The 17,483-nt window shown below is 48.4% G+C and overlaps 1 long non-coding RNA gene across 1 annotated transcript; it reads right to left on the bottom strand.

The window, feature by feature from the left end:
* Window positions 1-2,778: 2,778 nt before the first annotated feature.
* LOC149855120 (uncharacterized) lies at window positions 2,779-4,716 on the bottom strand. Its single transcript, XR_016438657.1, has 3 exons — window positions 4,689-4,716; window positions 4,040-4,160; window positions 2,779-2,849 (listed from the first exon to the last, which is right to left on the bottom strand). It is a non-coding gene; the product is annotated as an uncharacterized LOC149855120 (long non-coding RNA).
* Between the last annotated feature and the right edge of the window lie 12,767 nt (window positions 4,717-17,483).

Genomic DNA, 17,483 nt, shown 5'->3' with positions numbered 1-17,483 from the left:
GACGTGTGTGAACTGATTCCTATTCTGGGTCTTCAGCTGGCTCAAGAAATTGGGGAAAAATTGCGTCTTTGCCATCTGTGTAGGAAGAGGAGAGCTTTAAGGACAGGAGCTACTGGGCTAGTTGAACTGCAGATGCTGGTAAGGCTGGTGAGATGGTTTTCAGCATCTAAATCCAGCCTTTCTTAATGACTCCTATCATTTCACTCTTGAAGTTAAACCTTGTGCAAAAACTGGACTGACAGGGTAGGAGCCTCTTGTGGGGGTTTTTTGTATTGTATCACTCCTACACAGTGCAAACCTAGCGCTCTGGATTTTCAGCTATTGACCAGTTGGATCTTCCAGCTCTCCTGCTTGGTTTATATATGGGAATGGAGATTGAGAAGTGAACTGATCTGCCTAGTGCCTTAGAGCAGATCTTAGTCTGCAGAAGAGAAGACCAAGGGTGGGGATTTAATAGCAGCCTTCACATCCCTGCAGGGGGGCTGCAAAGAGGATGGAGCTGGACTAGTCTCCATGGGGGCAGATGACAGGACAAGGAGCAATGGGCTCAAGCTGCAGCAAGGGAAGCTGAGGTTGGAGATTAGGGAAAACTTTCTCACTAGGAGGGGGTGAAGCACTGGACCAGGTTACCCAGAGGGGTGGTAGAGTCTCCATCCTTGGAGGTTTTTAAGATCCAGCTTGACAAAACCTTGACTGGGATGATCCAGTTGGGGTTTTGAGAATGGGGTTAGACTAGACGTGACCTCATGAGTCCCTTTCAACCCAAATTTTCTGTGGTTGTCAGGCTGGAGGTTAAAACCCAAGGGTTCCTGTCTCCTCATCTCATGCTCGTTAGGCCCTGCTGCTGTCTCTGAGTGGTACCATACCTCTGGGATCCTCTGCAGTGTTCCTCTTCTCAGTGCACTGGCAATGGCTCCCATGTCTATCAGAGTGCTGGCTGTCCAGGTGGAAGGAGGTCTGAGAAGGAGAGAGATATTTGCCATGTGTTCTAATCATATCCAACTGTCCTAAGATGAATGATGTGATTGTGCACTGGGTGTAGGGATATTAAAACGTGCCTTGTGTCCAGAAGAAATCATCTAAGAAGACCTAGTGTAAATCAGACTGTGCAGGCTGCATTGAGCTGCCCAGCTCAGAGCAGTGGGCTAGGATCCCCCTGGTAGTTTTGTTTCTGGGACTGCCTTGCACAGAGCAGGTTTGTGTGTGTGATGTGGCTTATGGCTCTCTGGTGTAGACATACCCCGTGACACTACAACTCGCCCCTCAAGAAACTCCACATGTAACATACCCATATTTGCGCTCCAGCTGCGCCTCTATAGCTGCCTGTTGGTCTCCAGTGAATGACCTGCAGCTTTGCAAAACCGTGAGTATTTGCAAGTCAGATTTTGCAATATAGGAACCATTGAGGGCACAGGCCAGGTGGCCTAAAGTCTGTAGGTTTTCCTTAGAAAGTGATAAGCTGGATATTCCCTGAGAACAGGAGAAACCAAAACGATTAACATGAGCAGCCCAAGGGACTGGAATACATTGGTATAGTATGCTTACATGGAGGTTTCATGGAATATACAATATTAGCATAGATTGCAAATCAGATAAAGCAGAAAGACTTTTAAAGCATCCGGAAATCCCTATTGTCACACAGTTGCAGTGCAAGAAAGGGAAAAAAATCGTGGCGTATACAAATGTCCAGTGTGGATGACCATGTACCAAGATAACCAAGGGAAAGTGTTCCCTGAGCCAGAATTATAGGGTTTGGGCTTGCTTTGTGAGGTATTTGAGGCTACTATTAGATTATGCTAAATTTCTTTTCCAAAATATCATGAATGTCATTGAAGACAAAATGGAAGAATATTTTGGGTGAGATCCTAATCGTAACAAGGTCAATGGGAGTCTTGCCACGGGCTCACTAGACAGGTACTCTTCTTTCAAACTGGATTCAGTCAAACTGGGATGGGTCCTTCCTATTTTGGACTGAGTGTCCACAAAGGGGAGGTAACTCTGGAATAGCTACTACACTTTCTATCCACACCTTTTCTTATTTAGGAGACAAACACTTTACGCTCACTGACTTATCCCTCCCTATCAGGCATCTCCGACAGTGCCTCTTTGAAACACAGCGCTCCTTGGATCAGTCCAGGAAAGAGAGCGAGTTCCAAAGTTGAGTCTGCTTTTTCCCCACCCAAATGCTAAGTGATTAATAGGGACTATTCACTGGTGTTTCTGAGTTGATAGCAACTGTGGAGCTGGTGTATGAAAAGAGGAGGAATCACAGATGCACAGGTTTTAAAGCAAAAAGGGACTGCTTGATTTGATAGTCTGATCTCTTGTATAACACAGGCACGGGAATCTATGTAAAATCTAAATAATCCGTTTCTCCCAACTGGGACCTGAGTCCATTAGTACAGTGCCATAACACTGCAAGGCTTGGTAAGATATTAGCTGCTCAATGAATAAAATACCAATTTACCAGGCAGACCAAAGCACTGTCCACCAGAGACTGCCTTTTGGAAGAGCCCCTGGGCTGGAGATCGACATTGGCTTGTCCAACAAGTTGAAAATATTTCTGACAGCTCACTGTGTTTGCAAACTCCTCTGGCCTAGAAAAGATTAAATATAAGAGAGATAGGTCTTCTGCAAACCACACAGAGGCTTAAAGAAATCTGCAGAATTCATGTTGAACTGCTGAGCACAACTGGGCAGATACCAGTTCATTTGGAGCATCCTTTTAACAAGTAAAGAGGAACTGCAGCTATGTGTCTTTACCCCATGTAAAGAAGAAGATCAGCTGGATATTCTTCAAAATCCAACTCCGTTATCTGTCCTTTCAGTCTTCTTGTCATGCAGCTGAGCTACAAAAAATAATACGTAAGGAACTGATTATAAACGATTCATGAATTATCTAAGTGAAAATAAATTCATCCTCCCTGAAGTATATAACCCCTTCATTGTGGTTTTGTTAGTCAGTGGACAGCACAAACGACCAATGGTAATGCTGTTTCTTTCCAAAAGTGATTCACAAGGACCAGTGGGAGGCTTCTGTTGGCTTTGTGGTGGATCCCAGCCAAAAGTGCAGCATAAACCCTGGCACCCATAGCACATTGTGTTCTGCACTGAGTTCAAGAGGCGTAGTAAACCACAAGCAAGAATTGCATTGCAGGGGCTTGTGTATTTAACAAATTACTTATCACAGAAGTGAAGCCACCTCTAAATGGGAGCGTAACATCTGACTGAGAGCCAACAGCAGTGCCATGCTATTGTTTAGGACAGGGAGTAGTGAAGAATGTGGCACCTATTTGTTTGAAAGCCCTGTGCGTGCAAACACAGATGTGCCACGGCAGAATAAACAAGTTTAAATTTTATAATCCTATTTAAATCACTTAGGATTAAACATCACGGCGTGTACAGGTGCCCTACATGAGGCTTCTGGGAAACTTAAGGAAGCTTGACGTGAACCCCTGCTGAAATTTATCTTAGACAGAGGCCAACATCCTCTACCTTGTGAAAAGTGTCATGCATTTGTTAATCGATTATTAAAAGTAGGCTGGGCCTTGACTTTGTGTTCAGAAGAGAGAGAGAGCAATTTGGAACATTGTAGCTTAATGTCACCTTTTCAGACCTAAAATTCTGTCTAGATCAATTATTGGGTATATGGAATTGTGTTGTGCATGCTTTGAGATTTGGAAACTTCCATGAATGCGATAGGTGGATGCGCACGCGTGAATCTAAAGTTACTTTCTGGTGAATCGGCTAATGGCGACCAATGCATAATTTTACTTTGTTTACAATATATTCTGTGCTCGCCAGTCTGGTAGCGCTCTTTCCCGCACGCGTAGCTGGAGTCGCTTCCTTCTGAATGGCCTTGGACGCACAACAGCACGAATCTGACACCAATACATGGTATCGACATACATGTCTGAGCTACCCCTGGTGCCATTCAAGCTGCCTCAGCGATGAATTTGGTTGCTGGACTTTGCAGTCGTGCCGCCTGCAGACATTCCCGTCTAGATCTGCATATGGAGTCCCTGAGGGGCTGACTCACCTGGCTATGCTCCAGGCTCACTTGTTTGCCCTTCGTGGCTTTCACCAGGTGAGCAAACTGCTGCTGGTTTAAGAAGTTTGCTGCTCCACAGCTGAACCCTTGTAGCACAGCAGACGATAACCTGAATTAGAAGCAGTCAAGTGTTTGTAACCAGCGTGATGTTCTTCTTCAGTATCAACTACAAACTAATGGAGGATGTTTTATTGGAGCTGAACTGGGTCTTTGGGAACTTTCTTTAGGTGTGTGATTGTGCACATGCATTGCAGCAATCCCATGCAAGGGTGGAGGTGGCCCCTGCTAGAGCCCAACAGGGCTTGACCAACATGGGTCACTCAAGCTGCTCCCTATTATCTCCCTTCCCTTGGCATGAGATGCACCTCCTGCCTAGCCACCTTCTACAGCCCTGGAGTTTGGAGGAGCAACATGTCATGTCCTCTAAGTAGAGCCCAACATATAAAGGGAGAGCGGCAAAGTGGCATATCCCACAGCAATAACCCAGTGGTGCCCTGATGCCCCAAAATCAGAGATTTGGGGCTCTTTCAAGAAGAACCATCTTATATGCACTCTTTCGTGACATAGAGGCAGCATCATTCGTGTTCGCAGGGCAATTCTTTTGCCTGCTAGGAGATGGCCATGTCCTGTCACTCACCTGGAGTACTCCTGTGTGGACTTCAGCACTGCCTGGAAGAACACACTGGCCTGGGACAAGAAAAGGAAGCGAGTCTCAATATGCTATAGAGGAAACCACAATCTATGGTTTATTTTCCTATTTGGGCACATGTACCGCTGGAAGCCTTGCATGCAGAGCACATGTGAAATATGTCCCATGCTGCAGGACTTCCTTCTGCACAGGTGATACAAGGACAATGAAACAACACAGTGAGTCACCTGCATGGGTGTCCATCTCTTCTGGTTGACTTCATCAACGTCAATGGGGGTTGAAGCCAGTCCGGCCAGGGGGATCTGATCAGCCAGGTTGTCTGGCACATGCAAGAAGATGCTCCCATTCGTGCTCTGTAAGATCTGAAATGGAGACAGATGGGACTCAGGCCATTAACCCTGTCTTGAGAGAAGTGACCATTGCCCAAGTTTCTCCCACCCGCCTGCGACAGAGCCAGGTGCTGTCGGGTGAAGACCCGACCCGGAGACTCACGCGGCGCACGAATTTATGCTTGACGGGCTGGGCGGCCCGCTCCATGCTGGCGGAGAAACTGCGATCAGCGGCCAGGAGGAGGACGTCTCTGCTGCCCAGCCTGTCCAGCGCCGCAGCGGGAAGTCCGACCGCCAACTCCCCCAGCGCCAGGATGCGGCTGGCACTGCTGACCTGGTGAGAAAGTCGCATCGCACGACGGTCAAAACCGGTGGCACTCGAGCTTTCTGCCCCGTGGGATGCACGGGCAGGGCTTGGTCCGCTACGAGCTGGATCTGGTCAGTGGTCCCCGTCTGGTGGGGGGGGGAAGGGAGCGTGACCCTGATCCAGCTGTGGGCATCTGGCAGAGGGGGGAAGGGTGGCAATATTAATTGCCACTGCTCCTCTCTTGCCAAATTTCCTGACTTGTGGGGAGCCCCTCGGGCCAGATGCCATGGCTCTGTGGGCTGGATTTGGCCCAGGGGCTGGGGTTGAACACCCCTGCTATAAACCAACCCCCTGTTTTCCTGCTCAGCTGGACACTGAGCTAGACGAACATTCAAGGCTTCTTTTGTTGTCCTGCAGGCTAACTTTTCTCAGCCTGTTTTTTCTTTCGTTTTCTCCGCAATAACGTGCGTGAGACGCCACAGCCAGTTTGCACGTGGAGTCGCCATGGCTGTGCGTGCCAATGGTCAGGCACATCAGCCCTGCATACAGTTTCTGACAAGGCCGGTGCGAGGGAAGAGCAGGAATTAACAGATTAATCTGGGAGAAACCAAAGGGACTGCCTTGTGCATACATGTCACCACCATCCTCTATGCTATGGTGTATCATAAGCCCCGTACTGCCCACCCCTGGTGGAGAGTCTCCTTTTGTCGCGTGGGGTTTTCTCCCTACCTGATATCCACCCTGAAGGACTCTTCTCAGGATGACGGAAGCCTGTGCTGGGCTCCAGCCCGTAGCGGCTGACAGCCATGGGAGCATCTGCCGGAGGGTTTGTCCATCCGTCTTCTCCAGCAGCATGGACGGCGTTAACCCGGCTGCTGCAGGGGCAAGTCCTTGGAGGGACTTCATGCAGGTGTCCGTCTCGTTCCCCTGTGAAAGGAAAGAGGATGACGGTGGTTCTTCCTAAATGATATTGCTGGTGCTGCGGGCCGATGCACCCCGCTTCTGAGCCTCCATGGTCCCCTGCAGTGTTGGAGGCCTCCTCTTTGCTGGTAACAAGAGAAAGCTCTGCTGGGAGGATGCTTTGGATGTGCCAGGCAAGATCTGATGGCAGCCCCTTCCTTCTCCAAGAGTGCAGGTGGGATGCACTGGATGGGGCAAGCTGCACTGGACCAGCCAGTCTTGCCTCCCCTGCAAGGCCCTTCCTGCGGGCTCACCTCCTCTGCTGAGCTCAGGGGCCTTCTCGCACAGCTCAGCAAGAAGCTGTTGGCTTCAGCTTCCCGGCCACATTACCCGTCAAGTTGTGGTCGGGCTAGACGAGGTCCCTTCCAGGTCTCCTCCTCTATGATCCTATGGCACCATCTCATCCTCCCTGTGCAAATGGGGAAACTGAGGCACAAATAGCGAAGACCTGATCCCAAGACTGCAGAAGAGACAAGAGCCTCTTTGCTGACTTCACTGGGCTGTGAATGAGGGCAGGGATCCCTGGGCACCCCCGGGAGCCTGGGGTGCTCTGCTATATCACGTGGCTTTGAAAAAAGAGCAGTGAGGGGATAGGACTGGCTGCCAACTTGCTCACGCGCACAGATGAGCTCGTATGCAGCAGCAACTGGGGGAAAACTTAGAAGAAACCCTTAAGAAACCCAGACTTTGTACGTACCAGCTGGGGGCTGTTGCTGAAGGCTTGGATGTTTTTGCCGGTACAGTGCGTCAGGTAGTTTTGAAACCAGGCCGTGGAGCTGCCATTCCCGTCACTCTTGTTATAGCATTTCAGCTTGTCGCCTGTCGGGGAAGAGAGCGTTGTTGTAAGCTGCTGGAGCTCACCGAGGCTTTCCTAGCTGCTCGGAAGGGCTTCACTACACAGCGTTGCAGGGAGCTTAACGAGCATCACAAATGTGCATGCTGCTGCCCTCCCCAGGGTGGAAATACCCCAGCTCTCATGTTTCATTGAATCCCCCTTGAGTGCCCGTCTCTCCAGCCATTCAGTCCCCGGGTTGTTTCCCTAACCGTTGATGATAATGATAATTATAGCTGAACAGAGTGGTGATAGCACAGCTCATCCCATATCCCATCTCGAAAGCAAGATGCTTCCGAGGGAAGTGGACAATGATCATTTATTTAATTAATTGATGCTATCCCTATGGAGACGTCTCCAGACTCCAGCTGGTGACCAATTGACGCTTTGAAACCAAAGGCCCTAGCTGGAAAATGACTCCTTATGCTTGTCCTTCCTCGTGCAAATGCTCACGCTCTGTTTGTTGATCTAAGGAGAATTATTTAGTTGTTCTGCTTCAAAAATACCCCGCGGTGGAGAGCTCTGCTGCTTAATGGTAAGTTAGGTGAAGTCGTTACCTTGCTGGAGGAGAGAGCTCTTGAGCGCTGTACCGATGTCTTCCTGCATCTCAGCGGTGTGATCGCTGTAGCTGTTATTGGGGGCTTTGACTCTGGCAGGAGGAAAAAGAGGATTGTTATAGTGTTTCATGAGTAGACACTGTGACATCCTGCAGATGGAGAAAGGACAAGGGGATCAAACAGGGAAGTGGGGGCTTGGTAAAAGTCCTTTCTCCAGCCCAAACCATTTGATGACATGTACAGATCTTCTGTTTAGCTGCTGTCCCGTGTGACTTTGAGATGGTCTTGGACCAGTCACTGCTTTCTTCAAACACCCTATGACTCAAGCTATAGGACATACAATATACAGGTGTATAAGGATAACTCTCATTAACATAATGTGAATCTTTGTGGCTGGAAGAGGTATCCACTGCTTTGACTGTATATAGCATGGAAGAAGTATCTACTGTTTGTATAGTATGGAAGAGGTATCTACTGCTTTGGTTGTATGCAGTATGGAAGAGGTATCTACTATTCGACTGTATAGTATGGAAGAGGTATCTACTGCTTTGACTGTATATGAGCTTTTATCCAAGCAGTTGATATTCATGCTTTAGACAGAGACGTCACATTCAGTATATGCTTTCTCAAAGGCAAAAGGGCCAATACTTACGGGTGCCTAAAATCCACACAGTTTGCAGTAAAGACCTCCAACACATCGAGCTGGTTCTTGGTGAGGAGGGGGAGATAGGCCTGGAGCCGCTTGTTTAACCACGTGTCCAAGCTGGACGAGTTCAAGGAGGTCAGGGCTGTCACCAAGGTGGGCCAGACCCCATCCAGAACAGCTTTCATGCTCGCATTGCTCCTGTATTCCTGAGAGAGACAGGATCACGCTTTGTAACCGAAGGCACCATGATGATGGTTAAATGATCTTTGCTGGTCAAGGCTACGAAATTCAGTTTGCTGTTGAGAAGTCCAGTCTCCCCTTCAACCTCAGTTCTTCCCTGATAACCTTCTGCTGCACCCCGGGTCCTCTCTCCAGATCTCTCACCCATACACGATCCAAGCTTAGTTCTGCAAAGAGCAGACACGAGTACTCGGGCCGCAAAAGTGGGTCTTACAGAAGTGGCATTTATCTGCCAACAAAGGAAGGGGTGTTTACACATCAGCCGTGGCATCATGATGATGATGATGATGATGGTGATGGCTTTATCATTGTGATAAGACCTGAGCAGACCATTCAAATGCTGACCGGTCAGCTGCTGGTCACTTTTTTCTTGTGGTGCTCCTAGACTGGCAGACATGACACCAGTCCTACATGTCTGTTTGTTCATATTAAACATGGGACTTGTTTTCCCATGTCCAAGAAAATCCAAAAAATCTTAAATTCCCACGATAAACCTCAATAGGCAATAGTGCTTCTTGGGAAACTTCCTGACTCCCCGCTGGTGAGCAGCTTCTGCCCTGAAACATAGGGACCAAAGGGACTTTGTAACCTCTCTTTCCCTAGATATTTGGCCTCTCTCCTACCATACCTCCTGATGTAGCCCATCCAGCACTCTCCCAAGCTTCTCGATGTCTCTGTAGTTTCTGAGGATAATTTCCAGCGCTGAAGGATTGTTGCTGTGTCCTGACTCGGTCAGCATGTCTAGCATCTCGCGGGGCTGCAGAGAGCCGATGATCTGTAACGAGCCCATATCAGGCATGTCAACAGAAGGGAGTGCTCAGTGATTGCAGGGATCGATACATCTTTGTCCTTGTCATAACACTGCTTGATTGATGAACTTGCACAAATGATCGCTCATCTGCATTGAGTTAATTAGTCTCCTGGTTGTTTTAGGGCCATCAGTGAGATGTGCTCAGGAAACCAAATGATGCAGAGACTGATTTTTTTTTTTGTGCTTTATCAGAGCGTGCAGAACATTTGGTACTTAGCTGCCCATGTGTATAATTTCCTCCTGGACAGAGGAGCAGCACAAGGGGTAACGTTTTCACCTGCATCTAAGAGCCAGATGATCAAATGCACTTAGACACCTGAAGTTACACATCAGGGTCTCACGGGGTTTCTGAAAGCATGCAGGCCTAGCATTCAACAGTGAGTATTTTGGATACAGAGCAGGCTCACCTCTGACATCCGGCTGGAAGGAATCAGGGCTACTAAATCTTCAGTGGTCACCTTGGTGGAAAACTTGGCCAAGTATGTATCCAGAAAAGTCTGCAGACTGGGTCCAGCATAACATTTTAGGGTGGACCCTTAGGAAAAAAGATCAGAAGGCAGAGACCTTAGATGCATGTGAATTATTTCTGCCCAGCAAAGGCAGTTTCCCATTATTTGCTTTTTGGTGGGGCGGGGTCCAGAATAAAAGCGTGGATCTGCAAGGGATGGGGAACAGGAAAAGGCAGTGCACAGGGAGAGGATCATTCTGCCCAGAGGTCTTGGGAGATCCCGAGCGTGTCCTGCTTTTATTCAGTGTATAGCTTTTCAAATGGGATATTTAATCTTTCATTTACAGCCCAAACCAGAAAGCAAGAGGAGCAAGAAAAAAGGAAAACAAATAACCCCCCCACCCCACCCACCCCTACCAACACTGGAAAAAGTCTGTCAAACTTTTTCCAACCTCACTACAGCCTCAGATGCACCTTTTCTTTTGGCTCCATTCACACAACTATGAACCAGTTCTCATGAAAACACATTTAAAAAAGCTGGACTGTAATATCACTTAGAACAACTGTGCCTGGGGGGCAGAGTCCTTAAATGGCCTAGGCTAGAGTCCAGGTTGAAGGCTCACATTCAAGGAAAAGTCTTTTAACCATGCAGTTTACCTCTGTGCATAGCCAGTAGATACTGATATATGGTGTCCTGTGCCGGTTGAGGAAGCTGCATGGAGGCATTGCTAAGGGCATTAGCTCTGCGGGGAAGAAAATAGCAGGTAGTCAAACTGAACTGTCATTGCATTAGAAAGGGATGCATAGGTTAGGAAAAGCCCCAGTTTTGACTTAGCGGTGCTACAGCGATGCACTATATAAATGGCCGCGTGTGGTAGAAAAGGTGCCACATTCATTGCCTGAAAGATTTGGTGTCCAACGTGCTCAGATGCCTTGCTAAAAGATGCCTTTTGGTTTTTAACTGCCCTTGTTACAAACCCAGCTTGGGCCCTGAGAGCTACGCTGAGCTCTTTGCACCTGTGCATCGTTCATCACCAGCCATTAATATTCTGCTGGTTAACTCAAGCTTGGACATGTATAACACCATTGTCTCCAAAGCATGCCTTTAGAAATGTCGGATACCTGACTTCTTTCGGTGGAGGATGCACGGGTATAAACCCAGCTAGGAACAGCTAGCGTCTTCTGACAACAGAGGAACTGCTAAGCAACCTGTAGCTAGGACTCCTGATCACTTTTGGTGTCCCTTCCCCTTCTGGCTTGAGTGCATGGGACAGCAGCCAGCAAGTACTCACATTTCCCGATAAGAGGAGCAGGTGAGATTGGCTGCCATAAGTGGAAAATGCGTTGAATTCATGTGGGGAAGCAGTGCTTTTAAGTTGTCTTGGAAGAAATGTCTCCAGTCCAGGGGTGTGAAGTTGGAGAAGTTGGAGCTGAGTTTGTTCCAAGCATCTGTCAGTGCGGTAACATTCAAGGCAGAAATCTCGGCATCCATCAAGTTGGTCTGAAGGCAGGGGGGGAAAAAAAATTGAGAATGTAGAAATGAGGCTGATTTTGCTGCAGGATTGAATCATGCTCAAAGGGGCCAGTCGATGAGCAACTTCTCCCCATGCAGCCGGCTCTTGTTCTTTGAGTGCTTACCTTTGCTGTAGCAGATGCAGTCCTGTCCAAGTCCTGGGTGGAGGTCTCTGGTGGACCGTGCATGCTGATGTTTTGTGGCACAAATGCATTAGAAACAGCTTCTTGTGTGGGTAGGAGCCCTCCCGCATCTGTTGGAGTCAAACTGTCCGTCGTTCCAGCCTAAAATTTGGGGAGGGGGCAAAGACGGTAATAGCTCACCGGCACTGTGGTACCCACAGGACCAGGTAACGTGCAAATAGATGCTCACATGGGACTCTCTTTAGGTTCTTGTGCCATGGCCTACTGCCCATTGAAGTCCACGGTCTCCCATGGCACAGCCTGACCCTAAAACAGGCCTAACTGCACGGGGTGGCCACATCGGGACTGGGGAGACGGGCTGATTCAGATCGGACAGTGAGACACTTATGCCAGGTCCTTCGTTGTGGAGGGTGTAATAGAGAAAAGAGGCAGGGATGCAGTGATGCTGCACTGGCTCTGCATGCCCTTGGTAGGGTATGTACGTTAGTCTGTACTGGATCAGGGTCTTGAAGGAAGAGCTTTGTATCCTGAAATCATAACCCCAAATCATGTGCTAGGATTTGGCCACCTCCATTAGTACTGAGGGCTAGACTTTCAGAGGTCTTCAGGCAGCTAACACTGCAGCAAGTGCAGTTTGTTGCTCTGAGACCCTGCTTATAAGTTGTGACCAGGAGGCACCATCCCAGGAGCCATCAAAGCCTTTGCAATGAAATGATCTGGCCACCCCGTACCTTCTTAAACCTTGCGTTGAAACCGATGAGATCCTGCACAGACGCCTGCTGCACGAATTCCCCGAGATTCACGTCAGCCCAGGTGTCGAGATCTGCTTGGCTGCCGCAGGCGACTCCTGGCCAGACACAGGAGAAAAGGGCAGGGTTAGGTACAAAGCAAATCGAGTCCCGTGTACTTGAAACCGGGATTGTCTCTTGCAGGCGTGCACAGTGCACGGTCAGCCGCGGAAAACCTCTCGGGATGCTCTCGCTATACTGGGTATAATGATAGCAAGACAGAGCTTGGCCGTCAGGCCCAGGTCTCCCTTATGCTTTGGTCCCTTAAGACAGCGGGACTGTAAAGCAGCTTTTGGGGAATCATTGTGGTCAAGGATCAACCTGAGCCTTGCAGCCCAGCCGTGGTCAAGGCATTTTGGTTTCTATTGCCAGACCTGTTCTCCCAGTTAAATCAAAGGATGTGGAGCAGGTCTGCAAAGCTAGCCCCAAGCTGATGGGTCATGCCCAGGACATACTAAGAGAGCAAGCCTGCATGCATCTGCTCTGCTCTGGCTTGTTCTAGTTGATTGATCGGTGCTTCCTAAAAGCAATGCTCTGTTTGAACTGCACGTTATCTGGTTTGGCATGAGAATTGCTGGGTGAGATTCTCAGGCCTGTGTGACACAGGACATCAGAGTCCAAGATTAGACCAGGCCCACTTGGCTTTCAAAACCCCTCCGGCCAGCCCTGCGTGGGTGTTACCTGTGGTACGTGACTGCTGACTCAAGTACGGTTTCATGTAACCGTGGTAGATGGCCATTTTGCTGGAAGGTGAGAGGGATTCGTATGCAATGCTAAATCCTTGCACTCTGTGGAATAAGAGGAAATCATCAGAAGGGGATTAAGTTGATTTATGCGTGAAAAAAGGCACCTTGTTGCCCTCTGCATAACTTGGGTATCTTTGGAGGCTGCCATCTCTCTTCAATGTGAAGAGAAGATAAAGAGGCCACCGAGGACGCTGTTTGTGACCGCAGGAACGGACCAGCATGCTGGAACAGAGGTATTTTGGTCTCCCTGGGAGCAATAAGGATCTGCTGTGGTATTGCAAAACCAAAAAACCCACAATTCTGTGTTTGGTCCTGGCCAGTTATTCGAGGTGGCTTTTGCCCAATGCACAGAGAAGAAAACTGGAACCTGTTGCCATTTCTCTCAGAAAACCAAAACTTAGGTCATAAAATAAGAGAAAGTTCAGGTTGAAGGGAGCTCAGGGGGTCACATCTAGTCCAGCCCCCTGCTCCAAGCAGGACCAGCCCCAATTGCATCATCCCAGCCAAGGCTTGGTCTAGCTGGGTCTTAAACATCTCCAAGGGTGGAGACTCCACCACCACTCTGGGTAACCTGTTCCAGTGCTTCACCACCCTTGTAGTGATAAAGTTTTCTCTAATATCTAACCTCAGCTTCCCTTGCTGCAGCTTGAGCCCATTGCTCCTTGTCCTGTCATCTGCCCCCACTGAGACCAGCCCAGCTCCACCCTCTTTGCAGCCCCCCTGCAGGGAGGTGAAGGCTGCTATTCAGTCCCCCCAGATCTCAGCAGAAATTGTATCTTGCATGTGGGATGCCTACAGCATATGTAAATACAGCAGCCATAATACTCACACGGCCTGGTAGGAGTCACAGGAGGGGTTGGTGCTCAGCCACCCAAGGTAGGTTTCATTAATGCCAGGGAGCAGCAAGGTCAGTTGCTTCTGGAACCAGTCTGCCCAGCTGTCTGGTGGGAACAGGGGGAGCCTGGGTCTCAGCTTTGTAAGCACGGTCCTTAGAAGCGCGTCTCTGACCAACGCATTGGGCAGCGAAGTCAGGTTTGCCTGCAAGATGCAGAGGACAAGCGTATACTCACAAAGTCATAGAAAATTCAGGTTGAAGGAACCTCAGGGGGTCACATCTAGTCCAGCCCCCTGCTCCAAGTGGTCCCAGACCCGACTACATCAGCCCAGCCGAGGCTTTGTCTACCCAGGTCTTCAAAACCTCCAAGGACAGAGACTCCCCCACCTCTCTAGGTAACCTGTCCCAACCCTTCACCACCCTCCTAGTGAGAGTTTTTCCTAATATCCAACCTCAACTTCCCTTGCTGCAGCCTGAACACATTGCTCCTTGTCCTGTCGTCTGCACCATATCAGTCAGAAGACAATATTAATGGGTCCCATACCCAAGCCTAGCAGCAATACTGATTGATTTCTAAAGCGTCTAGGCTAGCTGGCCTTTTATCCTCAGTGAAGAGCATTCCCCAAGACTACAACTGCTGCCTCAACTTGGTGGCTTATCCCATTACCTTGAGCTGGCCTTTGCAGTTTTCCTAATATTTAGCCCTGCCTATTCCTTCCCTCTGGCCCTGAAGCACTTAGAGCATTGTAAGTGTGCCTGAGAGCAAGGAAGGAGGACACTGCCTTATACAGAAGTATACTATAACCCCACTAACAGATTTAACCTGACATGGAGGTCTTAACATCTAAGGGATTTGATAGGGCACTTACCTGGTGCGCATACATGTTAAACTGGCTCATGTACCTATACAAGGTGCTATATGAGCCACAGTCGAGGACTGCCAGGATTGCAAGGGTGTCTTCCAGGCTGTTCAGCATTGAGTTCACAGTTAACTGTGCCATCTGCTCCGGAGTCTCCAAACTGGGCACTTTAAACTAAGAACAAACACACCCATGTGCACAATCAGAGAGAGAAAGCCAAGCCGGGGGGTTGGTCTGCCCAGACAAAAGGAGCCTCTGTCCCTGCGGGTTATCAGGGAGCACGGCACTGGCCTGGCCTATGAAGACAGAGGATTGGGAGATGATCCAGCCCTAAGGGAACTGGACTGCTGGGCAGGCCAACAGCTCATCCACCTTGGGTTCCCCTGCGCTGCTAGTATAATTTCAGATTTGAAACAACTCAAACTGTGCAGATTTGCCTCTGGAAGAGGAGATTTACCTTTGGGTTCAACGCTTTGCAATGCTAGGAATGTGGGAGAAATCAGCTGGCATTAAATGGCCTGGAGCCAGTGAAGTCTGCAGCACTTCAATGGGGAAATCTCAAGAACTGCACTTATATCTAGCCAGGGGTAGAGCATTACTTTTCAGGGAAGCTCCCTGCTTTGCTAATGGACTTCATTTCTTTATCTTTGTCCATTTTGTGTTTCTTGTGAGAGAAAAGAGTATCTGGTTTAAAACAACCTCGGGGACGAGAACTTCATCTTCATTTCCCCAAAGGAAGCCAAGAGGTTGCACCACGTTGCAACATTTTACTGCCCCCAAAGCTGTCTTTTCTCATCTATCACCCAACCCTTTGCTGTCCCTTAAGACTTTGCCTGATGTATCCAGCTGCTCACTGCTGTCCCTGCTGCATTGCCCAGTCCCTCACTATGGTGCTCAGCTACGGTCCATGCAGACACCCTTGCTGAAATGTTCGGTAAAGATGCCACGCTCTCCTCGAAATCCTTCTTTAAGACTGACTGCCATGACATCTAGAAGAAACTGGCCAACTAATTAGGCCTAAACTGAGAGGAGCCTTAGCTATCATTGACGTGCAATGACTTGTTGAAAACAAAACTCTGTAATTTGGCTATGTCCCTTTCCCCAGCACATCTTATTTGATTGTAAGCTCTTCCAGGCAGAGACTGCATCCTCTTATGTGTGCTTGGACAATACTTAGTGTATTGGAGGCTCTGTAGGAATATCAGTAGCAAACAACAGTGAATCTGGGATGCAAAACACTAGTGCAGCACACAGCTATTCTTTTAAATCAGAGGCGGGCAATTATTTCGGGCAGAGGGCCACTTATCAAGTTTTGGCAAGCTGTCAAGGGCTGCATTTACCTCTCCAGCGCAGGGAAGTAGGAACAGCCCCACAGTCCCAGCCTAAAAGCCTCTGCTAGGCAGGGGCTTCTGGTTGGGGAGGCAGGGCTGGAGGGGCCTTGCTACTGGGTCCTGCTGCCAGCTTCCCCTGGGTCCTGTTGTCCCTGACTCCTGTCATCTTTGACAGCCATCCAGGAGCAAATAAATACTATTTAAAAAAAAATTTTAGGGGCCAGATAGGATGGCCTGGCGGGCCGCATCCGGCCCACCCGTTTTAAACCCAGTTGATTTGTTTCTTGTTTCCCGCATTAGATCAGACGAAGTCCAGTTCTATTTGGAAAAGTAACTCTTAAAAAAATGGCATCAGTCTTGTTATTATGTCTCCTTCACCCCACACGACGCGTGCCAGGCTCCCAAGAAACCAGCCATGTCTTTTTCTAAACTGATCTGGCAAATTTAAGCTGGGCTCAAAGAAATAGGTTGGGTTATTTTCCTTGCATGATTCATCATGTATAATTGGAAAAAAGGCCTGAGCCAAGATGTTCAGATGAGTCAAAGCTTTTCCCAAAGCTGGATGGGTTTCAGGTCCAGGGGGTCTAGTACAAGTCCATCTCTAATGGCAAAAGATACACAATGACCCTTAATTGGAGCACCACGCGGGGACCTCAGTTTGCCAGTTTCTTCCATGCAGCGTCCTCCATGCACAATGTTTTGATCGGGAGCTCTTTGTTAATGGTGTTCACAAGAGTTTTCCATGAAAGGTTCCCTGTTCAACACAGCGGATGCTCAGTGGCAGTGTTATCCCAATTTACATGGTCAGCACACAGCATCCCAACGTCACTCCTCTTGAAAGGAATCGGACATGCTACTGTGGCATCCAGAAGAGGAAAGCTCTATTTTCCAAACCTAAACTGCACGTCTGTAATGGGGAAGTTGGTTTGATACATCTGTCACTTGCACAAAAATGTAAGTGGTGCTGCTTAATACACCTGAAAGGGCTTAAAACTTGGGGCGATGGTAGAAAAGACTACTTAAAGGAGGACAGCATGTAATTGCACTTCCAGTTAAAGGGGTGAATGGATGCAAAATGGTAGATATCTATCTACTGTTGATGGTGTTTAATTAATGCTTACTGCACATGCAATAAATAATGCAACCTCCTTATATGAATGTGCAGGTGTTATTAATAAAAGGACTTGAGCTTTTAGGATGTAACTTCTGTACGTCCAAGAAACTGGCAAACTGTGATCAATGTTGTAAGAAAACGGGAGTCGACAGTTTAGTTCAACCAGTAGCAACCGTTTTTGCTATTCTACTTATTCTGCCATCTGCCTTACGTTTTAAGTTATTTTAAATACCATCAGTGTATAATACATCCTAAGAACGTTTTAAAACACCATGAAACACCAAATCTGTTGTTTTAAAGTTGCTTTTATTGATGACTGGGCG

This window comes from Crocodylus siamensis, chromosome 12, assembly GCF_052110815.1.
Source record: "Crocodylus siamensis isolate JL-2025a chromosome 12, ASM5211081v1, whole genome shotgun sequence".
Classification (NCBI taxonomy): Eukaryota; Metazoa; Chordata; order Crocodylia; family Crocodylidae; genus Crocodylus; species Crocodylus siamensis.
Note: the sequence above shows the minus strand (reverse complement) of the source record. Positions and strands in the feature narration are given on the sequence as shown.